Consider the following 12,825-nt stretch of genomic DNA (forward strand, 5'->3'; position numbering starts at 1 on the left):
AAGGGCAGTCATTTTGCAATAGCATTTTTCAAATGTGGTTGGCTTACTTTGGAAATAATGGCTTCCCCACTACCACTATATCCAGAACTTGCAGGGAGATGGGCTTGATGATCTGATAGGTCTTTTTCTCTCTGCAGTTTCTATGATCTCAGAATGCAACAACTGTGAGTGAAATCCTGGCCCCACTGAAGTCAATGGTAGTTTTGCCATTGACTTAACTGGAGCCAGGATTTTACTCACTGTCTTGTATGCCCAAATAATCTGAAAACCACCAAACCTAATAATGTGCTCAGCATTTGTAAAAGAATTAATTTTCAGGCTGAAATGATGTTTGAAATGTGTCACACCTGCTTTCTAAACTCAGGAAAATATAGCTTCATAATGAAAAGAGTAACACAAAAATCAAGCTTTGGCTTTTTCGCTATTATTATCAGCCATGTCAGCGTAGCAGTTTGAGCAGTGGGCATGATGAGGCCATGACAGTACAGTAGATTAGTCACTTAATGAGTCTAAGGGTGGGGTTTTTCTTAAGGTGAGAGCCCTTGTTCCAGGATCAGGAGGTGTGACTCTTTAAAAAAATCCGGCTTTGGCAGGGTTCTGTCCAGAGAATTTGCGGGGAAATTACCTCAGCGTCAATGGCAGTAAATCAGAATCCTCTTAATTTTGACCTCCTGTGTGACTTTCACCTCTCCGTGCTCTGCTTCCCCCACGTACTTGCCTTCATTTGGCGTGGCTCCTTAGATTGTACATTGTTTGCGGGCAGAGAGTGCCTCTTATCCTGGTTTTGTACAGTCCGTAGCTCAATGGATTCCTTATCTAGTTTGGGCCCTCTAGATGTTACTGTAATACAACTAATAATAAATAAATAAACTTCCCTCTAGAATGGGGGGGGGGGAATAACTGTGGGAATGTTCTCAACACCAAAAGCAGGTTGAACTCTAGCTCAGGGGTTCTCCAACTTCATTGCACCACAACCCCCTTCTGACAACAAAAATTACTCCACAACCCCAGAATGGGGGGGGAGGCAAAGACCATGCCCCACGGCCCCAGGGCAGGGGAGCCAAAGCCAAAGTCTAAGGGCTGCAGCCCCAGGTGGGGGATCTGTAACCTGAGCCCCACCACCCAGGGCTGGAGCCCTCTGGCTTTGGCTTTGGCCCCAGGTGGTGGGGCTTGGGCTTCGCCTTCAGCCCCAGGCCGCAGCAAGTCTATTGCCAGCCCTGGCGACCCCATTAAAACAGGGTTGTGATGCACTTTGGGGTCCTGACCCACAGTTTGAGACCCTCTGCTCTAGCTCAATTGGTAAATTCTTTGTTAAAGGCCAGTTTTGCCCCTCCTCCTACTTTGTAGCATGGAAGTGGTGGAGAAGCAGGTTAGAAACACAGTGGAGGAAGGGGAGTATTCTTTTCCCTAAAATCCCCACAGAGATACTCAGGATTGTTGGTGTACAGAAGATTTTGGCCTTGGTTACACCACAATGAGTTCAGAGTAACTCCAGGGAAGTCGATGGAGTGACTAGATTTATGTTGATGTAACTGTTAGCAGAATTTGGCCTTATATATCCATATGTCTCATCCATTCACCCCATTTCTCACTGCTTGTGACAGCGTAGCCTGCCCCCATAACGGTGGTGGTGGTGCCTAGTGGGTCAGCCTGCCCACCCCAATCATGTGGCATGGCCCTTTAAGATTGTGGGATGTGCCGATATATGCAGAGACCTAGGAAACAAAGGTATTGGTAGAGAGGAAGTGGTCCTGGGAATAAGTAATGTTCTGGGAAGAAGTCAGTTCCTGCTTTTTTAAGGGCCTGGGACCAGGAGCCCTGCAGAATGAGCAGGACAAGGCTCCCCTCTCAACTAGTTGGGGATGAGCTGGGAGAGGGGGACTAGTACATGCTGGTTCACCTTTCATAGCAGGGCAGACACCAGCAGGGGAAGGCTGCCTGGTGTACCCTCTGAGCCTGAGGAGGAATTGGGGAAGGAGAATTTGGCTAACACCCTGTGGCTAGCTTGAATTACAACCCAGCTTCAGGAAGGAGAGCTGGGAAGTCCTGGCTTAAGAGAAAGTGACTGTTTAAAGTACAACCCCAGTTCCAGGAAGAAGGCTGGAGGGAGCCTCCTGAATAGAGGCAAAAGAGCAGACAGGGAATCTTATATGGACCCAGAGTAGCTGTGAACTGGGATGACTAATGACATGAGTTAGTCTTCATAGAAAGACTTACTCAGACCCCAGGAAAACGGTACATGTTTTGAACCAATCTAGTCTCGATAACTGATTGAAGAAACCTAAGGGGGTGCTGAATGCAGTGTATCCGCAGGGCCACAAGAGGATATGGTGGCTGGAAGTGCTCCCATGACACTGGTCCGCTCCATTTTCTCTGTTTTTCTCCCCTGAAATGATGATTTTTATCAAATTGAAAACATCTCCTCTCCTTGGGGTGTCATGAGTGCCATAATGTGCATGTGTTGTATTGCCAAATATTGCTTAGCAACAGGACCCTATGTTCTGCCAACTTTATTTTCATGATGTCAATCTGAATATTACTGAAGTTGTTGTGTTGTGTGTTCGAGAATTAACTGCATGTCAGTAACGTGACCAATGGAAGTTCCAAATTCGCAGACAGATATTGCCACCAGCGCTACTTATGTATTTGCATATGTGTGGTGTTTAAGATGTCATACCTGCCTGTTGTTAAATGAGAAATTATTTGCCGTCACAAGTAATTAATCAGATGAATTTTCATCAAGAAGCTGGCCATTTTGAGGATATAAAAAAAATCATAGAAAAAGATCACTCCCTCAACTGTAAAAATAAACCCAACAAGAAAAGAGTATACTGCTAGCATTAACAGTGAATAGGGATTAGGGATGTCCATACAGTTTTCAAAATTTAAACCATGTAATTTTAGGGAGAGATGCAATTGCCACTAAGTGCAAAATCCCGCCCACGGATGTGCACTGCTGCATAGTCCTCAATTGATCCACTAGAACTCCAGCATATGCTGTAAAAAGGGTGAGCACAGAATATACAATAAACAACTGAGATTTTTCACATAAAAGTATCATGTCAGATCCTCAGCTGGTGTAAACTGCTGTAGCCCAAGCCAAGTGTCATCGGAGATGCACTTATTTATGCTTGCTATTAGGGCTGTCAAGTGATTAAAAAAATGAATCACAATTAATCGCACGATTAATCGCGTTGTTAAACAATAACGGAATACCATTTATTTAAATATTTTTGGATGTTTTCTACATTTTCAAATTTATTGATTTCAATTACAACACAGAATACAAAGTGCATAGTTCTCACTTTATATTTATTTTTATTACAAATATTTGCACTGTAAAAAACTCAAAAGAAATAGTATTTTTCAATTCACCTCATACAAGTACTGTAGTGCAATCTCTTTATCATGAAAGTTGAACTTACAAATGTAGAATTATGTACAAAAAATAACTGCATTGAAAATTAAAACAATGTAAATCTTTAGAGCCTACAAGTCCACTCAGTCCTACTTCAGCCAATCACTCAGACAAACTTGGTTACAATTTTCAGGAGATAATGCTGCCCACTTCTTGTTTACAATGCCACCTGAAAGTGAGACCAGGCATTCACATGGCACTGTTGTAGCTGGCATCGCAAGATACTTACATGCCAGATACACTGAAGATTCATATGTCCCTTCATGCTTCAACCACCATTCCAGAGGGCATGCATCCATGCTGATGATGGGTTCTGCTCGATAATGATCCAAAGCAGAGTGAACCGATGCATGTTCCTTTTCATCATCTTACTCAGATGCCACCAGCAGAAGGTTGATTTTCTTTTTTGATGGTTCGGGTTCTGTAGTTTCCGCATCTGAGTGTTGCTCTTTTAAGACTTCTGAAAGCATGCTTCACACCTCGCCCCTCTCAGATTTGGGCAGGCACTTCTGATTCTTAAACCTTGGGTCAAGTGCTGTAGCTATTTTTAGAAATCTCACATTGGTACCTTCTTTGCGTTTTGCCAAATCTGCTGTGCAAGTGTTCTTAAAACAAACGTGTTGAGTCATCATCTGAGGCTGTTATAACATGAACTATATCACAGAATGCAGATAAACAGAGCCGAAGACATAGAGTTCTCCCCCATGGAGTACAGTCAGAAATTTAATTAATGTATTATTTTTTAACCAGCATCATCAGCATGGAAGCATGTCCTCTGGAATGGTGGCCGAAGCATGAAGGGGCATACAAATGGTTAGCCCATCTGGCACATAAATACCTTGCAACACGGGCTACAAAAGTGCCATGTGAATGCCTATTCTCACTTTCAGGTGACACTGTAAATAAGAAGCAGGCAGTAGCATCTCCTGTAAATGTAAACAAACTTGTTTGTCTGAGCAATTGGCTGAACAAGAAGTAGGACTGAGTGGACTTGTAGGCTCTCAAGTTTTACATGGTTTTGGTTTTGAGAGCAGCTTTGTAACAAAAAAAATGTACATTTGTAAGTTGCACTTTCATGATAAAAAGATTGTACTACAGAACTTCTATGAGGTGAACTGAAAAATACTGTTTCTTTTGTTTATCATGTTTACAGTGAAAATATTTGTAATGAAAATAATAATATAAAGTAAGCACTGTACACTTTCTATTCTGTGTTGTAATAGAAACCAATATATTTGAAAATGTAGAAAAACATCCAAAAATATTTAATAAATTTCAATTGGTATTCTATTGTTTAACAGTGCGATTAATTGCGATTAATTTTTTAATAGCAATTAATTTCTATATTTCTATTTTACTAAGATTTGGATTTCTGAAGTGATGCTCTGGGGTCCATCACACACTGCACAGGTCACAGAACTACATGTCATTCTTAGAGTAACTTTTCGTTACGAAGACAAAAGGAAAATAGATTTGCTTTATTTGAATAGAATAGCGAGTACAGTGAAAAGGGTTGTTGTTTTTTTTAAAAAAATCTGTGTAAGACTGTTCTCAGTAGTTCCTGTGATGCTGCAAAATTACACCTCCAAAGCACTTCTTCTGCTTTAATAATTAAACATTTCTGGGTATTTGTTTCACGTGCTGGCACTGCTGTAAAGAGATACGAACAGGATACAGAAGAAAGATGTTCAAAACAAAGAACACCTACAATTTACTGGTAGGTAATAGCCATTATCAATGTCTCAATACGTTTAAGTGCCTGTTTGTGCTATTAAAGTGTGAAGTTCGAAAAAGACATTCTCTGATTGAAATGTGTTGGTCAACTTGCTATGCTTGGTCCAGCGCATGCATGAAATGTTTTCCTTGAATCAGTCAACACATGCCTGTTAGAAATGTGGATGCTTTAGGTAACAATGTTTTGTGCTGTCTCCATGCCTTCTTAGAACTGTAAAGAGAAGCAAAAAGAGGTGATCCCATTCTTCCCACATTTAAAGTATTTACAAAGGTTGAGCAAATAAGCAGAAATGGTCAAAATCACCATGAAAATAATTCTGTCTTGTTGTTTATGGAAATCATTGTGACTGGTTTATGTAGTAAAAGCAGAGATGACTTGAATAGTGCTGATGGGGGGGTGACGGAAGTGGCAGAGACAGGGCAGCTGGATTCAGCAGTGTTTCTGAGCATGCTCAGTCCATGTGAGCATGCTCAGTACAAGCCAAGCTGCAAATCTGGGGGGAGGGCAGGTGATCCCGCATACTCCCACATGCATTGCCTCTGAGTGAAAGATTCATAACCACAGTACTTCACCAATGTACTACAAGAGTGGTTCTCAAACTTTAGCAACCCGAGGATCCCCATTTTGATTTAAAAATTTTCGGCGACCCTCAAACCCCCCTGCTCAGCTCTTGCCCCACCCTTTTCCCTGAGGCCATGCCCCTTCCCCAGGCCATGCCCCTTACCTGCCCCCTTCCCTGAGGCCATGCCCCCTATCACTCCATCCCACCTCCTTCCATCGCTCACTCTCCCACCCCCTCACTCACTTTCACCAGCGGGCAGGGGTTTGGGGTGCAGAAGGGGGTGCAGGCTCTTGGAGGGAGTTTGGGTGCAGGAGGGGGCAAATTTACTTTTTGTAAATTTACCAGCATCCCAAAATGGAAATAATGCCCACTGTTTCCACTGGTGGCATGAGAGATATTGGAACCACATGCAATATCTTTGGGGACTATATTGTATGAATTTTATGTATCACTGTGGGCCAGGGATTGTATGCAACTCCAGGAAGGAGAGTTAGCACAGCTCCTCTAGGAACCAAAAACAGTGAGGCGTGAGTATGGTGAATCATTTTGGGGATCTCTCCTAGGGGAGATTTGCATATACCAGTTCAAACTGGGTTTCCAGAGGCCAACAGAGAAAGAGCTTTTGATATAAAAAGGCTGAATTTAAACTGACTCAGGGCCTACTTTCTGATCCAGAAAATGGACAGGACTCTCTGCTCAAGGGATGGGGCCCAACCCTTTTAGAAGGGTTGGAAAGACAGGTTACTCCTGGTATGTATAGTGTGTGTTTAAACTTGTTTATTGTTTCTGTGTACTTCCTCTGTAATGCTTTTACCTTAAGAATATATGTTCTTGCTTAGAAAGAGCTGTGTGTTGACTTGTAACTGCTGGCAACACACTTTTCGTAGCCCTTGGAAAGAAAGCAACGCTCAGGCTTTAGCCTTTGGGAAGACTGACTTGCTGGGGATATCACAGTGCAGAGCAGGGAGCTGAGCAACCTTAAAACCGTGGTCAGAAGGGAGTGGGACAAGGGTCTCTGCCCAGAGACAGGTGATGACTGGTGACCTGAGACCTGAGTGGGTGCTCCTGGAGTGACCACAGAGGAGGGACACAGATTCAATTACCCTGAAACTGTGACAGGTGGTACTTCATTATTTTCTTAGATAAGTGGATCTCTACTCTGCAACGCCCTCATTCTCTCACCTTCTAATCCTACCTCTCCCTGCCAACACACTCCCTGGTGGCCCCTATAGTTACTCCCTCTTTCCCAAAGCTCCCATCTTTGGCCAGGCTTAGTATTTTATATGGGTTTTATTTTCAAGGACCAAGTCACTGGGCTCTCAGCTGAAATAATAATATTTGAGTAATTAAAGAAAGTCTGTCTGTACTTGAAGGAAATGAGCTCAGGACAGAGCTGAAATACTTGGGTACTGAGGGTGCACAATGTTCAGAAGTAGAAATGATGATCTCATTGAATTCCTGAATTCTTGCCTAACCTCACAACATTCTGAGAAGCCTGTCTGATACCGATCTATACCAGTATATCATCAGAGAACTATATTAAACTCTTAATATAAGTACTAGTAACCTACCAGTAATAAGATAGACTTTCTATCATCCTCTTCGCCTCTAAAAGTATTTGATTAGAATATCTTTTTCCTATAGTTTCTCATGCAAATTTCTGTCTTTTCCTCTTCTATCTGCCACAGCATCCTCTTCCATTTTCTACATGTGCATTGGTAGAGGATTAGATACATCAGGTCTACTGAGCAATAACCCCACCACACTTAACTGTAACTGAGGGTGCTTTGAGCCAGTCCATTAATGCTAGAGATGAGCCTAAACCAAATCCTTAGATCTCAACACTCCAGAATCTTGGTAAAATTTTCATTCTGATCTGAAATTCACAGCTCTCTAACATCTTTATAATGAGCTGTACAAACACCAAGAGTTTGAATATCCCTCAATAATATCCTACCAATGAAGTTGGTATTCAGGTCAGAACTTTGTGACTCAGAGCCATTTCTAGTTAGTTCTGGGAGTGGAGAACATACTATTTCTTTTACACAATTGTGTGATGCTCAGATAGAAGGATAGACACCCCCCACTTTCCTGTAACTGATATGTAATGAAATACAAATGAAAGCCAGAAATTAATAGAAACGGAATTTAATACAATAGTTAAAGCTAAATCAATATGCTTACATATGGTTTGCTATGGTGATCTAAGAATGTAACAGCAGGGCAGCAAACTGCCGGCTAGTCCTTCAAAACCTGTTTTAAAGGAACATTCAGGTTGCATGGTTAAGTGCTCAAAAATTAGGAAATGAAGAGGTTAAACTGGCATGTGAAAGTTAAACCCTTTCCTCTTGTGCATATATATTACATATTAAAGGACACTGAGTGTGATCCCCCTAAATACTTTGGCACTTAAGTCCCTTCATGGATCTCACCCGCTGTAACATCATGCTTCAGTCTGAACCCTGGTTCCTGCTATCATTACAAGTAACATCCACGATTATAATCAGTGAAAGAACTGTAGAATGTCCCATAGGCTGAGCAGACCCTTAGCTGGTCTAGAGGCTTAGGGCCACCTTTGTCTCCCCCCATCTCTTCCTGCATCTAGTTCAGGACAGAAAGAATGCAGAATCTGGCATAGCCACTAGATAGATTATGTAATCGTCTATAATAATTTACAGGTATTAAATTAGCCACATGAGGTTCCTTTTATTCCCAAAATGCAGTAGAAACAGTAAGAATTGCAAGGAAAAGGTGAATGAGAAAGTGAATGAGTTCAAATATCTTGCATCCCTTTTTCATAGCAAGCTCTACATGCATGAAAAGATTCAAACCAATCCATCTCCAGTTTACTGAATGCTTTAATTAATCTGCAAACTAGTTGGGGAAGGGGAGAAAGCACTTTCCCCCTACATTTTAGCTTTTGATTTCTCCATATGTGGAGGATCTGCAGCATCAAAATTACTTTTATATGCGAAGTTAGAACAATTTGGTTTGTGAAAAACACAAAGTTAAAGATTCATCACTATAGCCTCAAATCCAATCCTGTGTAGAGAGTAAAGCTCTGTTTCTAACTTGGCTTGAATCACTATCATGACTCAATATGGAATTTTTTTTCAGATCCCGTGTCCATTCATTTAGCCAATAATTTGGAATGAGTCAACCTTATTTGCTTTTATACAACTAGTTCCTGGTAGAAGAAGGGGTTCCCACTGTCTTATCTGATCTGCATTAACTCTGTACAGGGGGCAGGGCAGTTAATTCCTTAGACTACACACAGAAAATTAATTTGAATGTTCTGTTCCAGGTAGATTTGGGATAAGGATTTGAATAGGACTAAAGTTTAGATATTCTGTGGGTAAGGATTTGCACAGGTATAAGCTGCAGGTATTCTGTGTGGGGAAAAACACAGTTACTCACTGCTCTGATCATTGTCCTGTAGCACGATATGTATGTTTTCACTCACATGGGAGGTTTGACTGTCATGACAAGAATCAATCTCCAAGCCGCTGAATGCTGGGTACACTTAACACACAGCTCACACTTGATCAAGTCAGTTTCTAATGAATACATAATCCAATCAGAGACGGAACATTCTGAGTTGGTCTGATTTACACAGTCTATGTGAGAAACTTTGCTTAGAAATGTCTCTCTCACCCACATAAATATCATATGTGGTATATTTAAAACAAAGTTTAGGAAAAGAAGAAACTTTTACAGCTGGGGACTTCTCTGTAAGCCAATTCAGTGATTGTAAACTCTTTCATAGAGTCTATAATACAACACCTATTTACCTGAAATGTGGAAGGTAGCCAATCTCCTTGGCAAATTTGTAGCTAGGTAATTGTTTTTAAATCTAAGGGCAGGTTGATATTTAAAATACTGCATGAGCACAGCTGCGCCAATGCAGCTGTGCTCCTGGAGCGTTTAAGTGAAGATGCTCCTATGCCACGTAGTTAATCCATCTCCCCAAGAGACAGTAGCTAAATTGGCAGAAGAAGCTCTCCTGTTGACACAGCATTGTCTACATGGGATTTTTCACAGTCCTCGTGGTTATACCAATATAGGTCTGTTAGTGCAGATCTGGCCTGAGTGGAGGTATGTTAGCAACAAGAAGAAAGTCAAGGAAAGTGTGGGCCCCTTACTGAATGAGGGAGGCAACCTAGTGACAGAGGATGTGGAAAAAGCTAATGTACTCAATGCTTTTTTTGCCTCTGTCTTCACAAACAAGGTCAGCTCCCAGACTGCTGCACTGGGCAGCACAGCATGGGGAGGAGGTGACCAGCCCTCTGTGAAGAAAGAAGTGGTTCAGGACTGTTTAGAAAAGCTGGATGAGCACAAGTCCATGGGGCCAGATGCGCTGCATCCCAGAGTGCTAAAGGAATTGGTGGATGTGATTGCAGAGCCATTGGCCATTATCTTTGAAAACTCATGGCGATTGGGGGAGGTCCCGGACAACTGGAAAAAGGCTAATGTAGTGCCCATCTTTAATAAAGGGAAGAAGGAGGATCCTGGGAACTACAGGCCAGTCAGTCTCACCTCAGTCCCTGGAAAAATCATGGAGCAGGTCCTCAAGGAATCAATTTTGAAGCACTTAGAGGAGAGGAAAGTGATCAGGAACAGTCAGCATGGATTCACCAAGGGCAAGTCATGCCTGACTAACCTAATTGCCTTGTATGACGAGATAACTCGCTCTGTGGATGAGGGGAAAGCAGTGGACATGTTGGGTTCCCTGACTTTAGCAAAGCTTTTGACACGGTCTCCCACAGTATTCTTGCCAGCAAGTTAGAGAAGTATGGGCTGGATGAATGGACGATAAGGTGGATAGAAAGCTGGCTAGATTGTCGGGGTCAATGGGTAGTGACCAATGGCTCCATGTCTAGTTGGCAGCCAGTATCAAGTGGAGTGCCCCGGGGGCTGGTTTTGTTCAATATCTTCATTAATGATCTGGAGGATGGTGTGGATTGCACCCTCAGCAAGTTTGCAGATGACACTAAACTGGGAGGAGAGGTAGATACGCTGGAGGTACGGATAGGATACAGAGGGCCCTAGTCAAATCTGATGAGGTTCAACAAGGACAAGTGCAGAGTCCTGCACTTAGGATGGAAGAATCCCATGCACCACTACAGACTAGGGACCGAATGGCTCAGCAGCAGTTCTGCAGAAAAGGACCTAGGGGTGACAGTGGACGAGAAGCTGGATATGAGTCAACAGTGTGCCGTTGTTGCCAAGAAGGCCAATGGCATTTTGGGATGTATAAGTAGGGGCATTGCCAGCAGATCGAGGGACGTGATCATTCCCCTCTGTTCGACATTGATGAGGTACTGTGTCCGGTTTTGGGCCCCACACTACAAGAAGGATGTGGAAAAATTGGAAAACGTCCAACGGAGGGCAACAAAAATGATTAGGGGACTGGAACACATGACTTATGAGGAGAGGCTGAGGGAACTGGGATTGTTTAGTCTGCAGAAGAGAAGAATGAGGGGGGATTTGATAGCTGCTTTCAACTACTTGAAAGGGGGTTCCAAAGAGGATGGATCTAGACTGTTCTCAGTGGTAGCAGATGACACAACGAGGAGTAATGGTCTCAAGTTGCAGTAGGGGAGGTTTAGGTTGGATATTAGGAAAAACTTTTTCGCTAGGAGGGTGGTGAAACACTGGAATGCGTTACCTAGGGAGGTGGTGGAATCTCCTTCCTTAGAAGTTTTTAAGGTCAGGCTTGACAAAGCCCTGGCGGGGATGATTTAGTTGGGGATTGGTCCTGCTTTTGAGCAGGGGGTTGGACTAGATGACCTCCTGAGGTCCCTTCCAACCCTGATATTCTATGATTCTATGAGTCATTGGATTGGAATGGCTCCTTTTGCAGATCTTTAAGAAAAAGACAGAAGTTTTGCAGAAGCCATTTATCAAAATGATTAGATCACATTAGCTACTAATGGTTTCCCAGTTCCCACTGAAACCCGAATTTGCAGGGGGGATAGACACAGTTATCTGCTAGGTCTTTTTCAGTCTCTGTTTTGTCTGATCCTACAGTGTAACAACTATCTCTTTTATGTTTAATAGCCTGAAAGCAACCAAATCAAACTTTGTGTTCAGGTTTGGGAAAAGACTTGAGACTGTGTTTGAAATATGTCAGCAACTGATTTATAAACTCAGAAAAACAAAGATTCATAATGAAAAGATTGTGACAATTCAGTTTTTCAGATGTGACTTGTTTGCTTTTTTTTGTTATCAATAACATAGTGTCAGGTTTAGTAATGATGGGTGGGAGGGGGGCAAGGTGGTTCAGTGCATTGTGCCATGGAGAGTTTAATATAATGGGGTTTTTGTTTGTTTGTTTGTTTGTTTGGGTATGTTTTTTTAAGGTCATCATCCTTATTCCAATAATAGATCAGAAAATCTGGTTTCTTTTTTAAAAGAGGGATTGTCAAGGATCTATCTATCCATGGCCTTGAGGAGAAAATTGCTTCAAAGACACTTGAGTAAACTATAGCGCCAAAAGTGCTAAAAATAATCATACTAAGCACACTGTGTGTATACTAAGTCCAGTTCTCAAAGGCTCAACATTTAAGATTGGTGCTACAGTATCATAATAAACGAACTAAGTCAAATCAAAATAGTGTCCACCAGAGAAGGCTCAAAGGCACATCTCCTCAATGAGCCTACGTGACAAATTACAATTTTCTAACCCCAGTTGTTTCATCACTAGAGCTTTTCAAAATCATGTGACAATAATTATATATTTTTTTTAAATAATGGGAATGTTCAAGTTTACACACTGCTCATACTCAAATGTAGTTGAAAAATTTTTGCTCAGACTTTCCAAAAATATTCATCTTTGGGCAGAAACTGAACATTGATAATTTAGCCTTTAAGCATAAAGCTACAAATGCCACCCACTGATTTAATGAATGGGAAACCTAATTGGACCTGCACGGTGCCAGACAGATTTTAGATAAAAGGAGGCGCGTAGGCAGGGGTAGGCCCTTTGGGTGCTATGCCAGCTAGAGAGATGCAAGCTGATGGGCTTTTGCTTCCCAAAATAATTTAATTAACCCTTGAACCAGGGTTTATCAGGCCTTTTGGCAAATTTTTGCTGAACCCTCACTCACT

Source organism: Lepidochelys kempii, chromosome 1 (genome assembly GCF_965140285.1).
Source record: "Lepidochelys kempii isolate rLepKem1 chromosome 1, rLepKem1.hap1, whole genome shotgun sequence".
NCBI lineage: Eukaryota > Metazoa > Chordata > Testudines > Cheloniidae > Lepidochelys > Lepidochelys kempii.